The 2512-nt window shown below is 39.4% G+C and overlaps 1 long non-coding RNA gene across 1 annotated transcript; it reads left to right on the top strand.

The window, feature by feature from the left end:
- The first annotated feature begins 295 nt into the window (after positions 1-295).
- Positions 296-1408, top strand: LOC125140516. Its single transcript, XR_007139773.1, has 2 exons — positions 296-1103; positions 1203-1408. It is a non-coding gene; the product is annotated as an uncharacterized LOC125140516 (long non-coding RNA).
- Positions 1409-2512: the final 1104 nt, after the last annotated feature.

Here is a 2512-nt window from a genome sequence, read left to right as displayed (position 1 = left end):
CACACACAGACACACACACACACACACACACACACAGACACACACACACAGCCCCCTGTAACAAACACAAAACCTTCTTCACTCAGCTGGTTTTCCTGACCGTTAACTCCATGTGCCTCCTTTTGTATCAACAGTCATCAGATCGGTTAGATTAGATTCACTTTTATTGTCATTGAACAAAGTAACAGGTACTTGGACAACAAAATGTAATTTATCTTCTGTAAATTATTTACAAATTAGCGATAAACTTTACCAACAGAGACACACGTACACACTACACAGGTACACAGTTTATTTGTAGCGCTGCTGTTTTTGTTTCACGCAGTTAATAAACAGACAGAACTGCTTGTGTCTTGTGGAAGAACATTGTAACCGGTGCTACCGCTCTCCGTTTATGACTATGGACGAGCCACCCAGGTCCTGTGCTGCTCCACAGCGGCGGCGACCCGCTGGACTAAAATAGAGGATGACACCATTTGCTAAGGGAGATGTTTACATTTTCATCCTTAACACATACATTTTTAACCACAAACTACTGAGTGTGTTTTGGACATTATTTACCCTTGTAAAAGATGAACAAAAATTTTAGAATAACAACATTTCTTACTCCAAGTTTTAGTGGTGCTGAGCTCCTTTTTAGGGGTGCTGAAGGCGAAGCAATCCTAAAAAGGGGCTAGCGCCCATGGCTAAAAGTAACTTTTTTGTTACTTTTTTAAAGAACATACTTTAATATTCCCATTAATGCCCTGAAATGCGTTGGTCAGTGGTGTAGTTGGGGCCATACGCACGTATACGCAGTATGCTTACTTTTTCCACAGGGCTGTTTGCGCATAACGACTTCTATGGCTTAATATTAGCGTATACCCGCCGGTATACCCGCTTGTTTTGCTGCTGAAAACGTCCATAATTTACCCTCATCTTTTCTTCCCCTTTAACTGCATCGCATTTTTTTAACTCCCAAAACTTCGTTGTAATTGGTTAATTTTTATTTGAATCCCCCCTCCCTCCCCCGACAGATGTCGTGTACCAACTTCACCGAGCGTTTACAGGGAGGAGAGTTTACTTCATCAACAGAAGCTGGTGTCATGCTTAAGCAGACTTAAGTAAAGTTGGCCACATATTCACAGATTGGAGTTTCCCGAGTCAATAACTCCTGAGCTAAACGCTGTTACTACACACATATCACCTCTTTTCTATTGTAGTAATGTAGAGAAGCAGCTACAACACAATTCTCCTCAAAATCAGCTTTCCGTTGGACAAAATACACAAATCTCTACGTGCAGCCGACTGACAGACAGGGGACCATCTGCAAAGTGCAAAACCCGAAAAGCGAATACTAAAAAACAGTCAATAACTTCACTGTAATACACTGTACTGTCACCAGCTCACACATCACTGATAGTTATACTACAACACTTACTTGGGAGAAATGTCTTTTTGTATAATTTTTATTTTTATTCATAATAAAAAAAAACTTCACTGTAATACACTGTACTGTCATCAAATTTAGCTCACACACCACTGATGTCCTGATAGTTACACTACAACACTTATTTTGAGAAACCTTGCTTTTTGATTATTTTTATTGTTTGCATTATAAACAATATACAACAATATACATTTCACTGTGATGTAAACTTCAATGTGTAAATCAGCTTTTGTCAGACATACAGTATGTAATCCTGCTGCTTATATAAGAGCTATTACACATATTGTTAAACTCTATGGTCTCTCTACTTGCTTTAGCTCAATGCACAATACACAACACCAAGGGATATGTCCGCTCGGTATTTGTGCTCCTGTCATCCCAAGGCATTTGATATGGAACCATTTTGTGCAGGTTCAGTTGTGGGGGTGGGGGGGGGGGATGTCAATTATATCTATAAAATATTTGCTTTAGGAATCCTGTAATGCATAAACATATTGAAATATTTAATTACTTTAAATTTATCCATACACTCCCTGACAAAAGTCTTGTCACTTATCCAAGTTGTAGGAACAGCAGATAATAACTTGACTTCTAGTTGATGATTTGGAATCAGAAGTGGCTTAGATGAAAGACAAAGGCCTCTAGATTACGCTTATTTTACCAAAATAAAATCTTATCATGCCTTGATTTTCCATCCATCCATCCATCCATCCATTACATACCATCTCCTGTGCTTTGTAATGGGCAGCAAGAAGGTCTTGATACCTCAGGCTGTTGATGTTGCCATCCACTCTGCAGATCTCTCGCATGCCCCCATACTGAATGTAACCCCAAACCATGGTTTTTCCTCCACAGAACTTGATTGTTTTCTGTGTGAATCTTTGAGCTTACATTTGACTAAAAGGTTTTTGTCCTTATTCTCAACTAAAGTAAAATGATGAGCATATTTCCACTTTGAGAAACTCGTCTTGCTCTCACATTGACTCGCCGTTACTGCCGCACATACATGAATAAACGTTAACATGCACACAGTGCGGCATCTTCGTGTTTACAGGGTGGCATCCACAAATCCTACAATGTGTC

This window comes from Tachysurus fulvidraco, unplaced genomic scaffold, assembly GCF_022655615.1.
Source record: "Tachysurus fulvidraco isolate hzauxx_2018 unplaced genomic scaffold, HZAU_PFXX_2.0 HiC_scaffold_189_np12, whole genome shotgun sequence".
NCBI classification, from domain to species: domain Eukaryota; kingdom Metazoa; phylum Chordata; class Actinopteri; order Siluriformes; family Bagridae; genus Tachysurus; species Tachysurus fulvidraco.
Note: the sequence above shows the minus strand (reverse complement) of the source record. Positions and strands in the feature narration are given on the sequence as shown.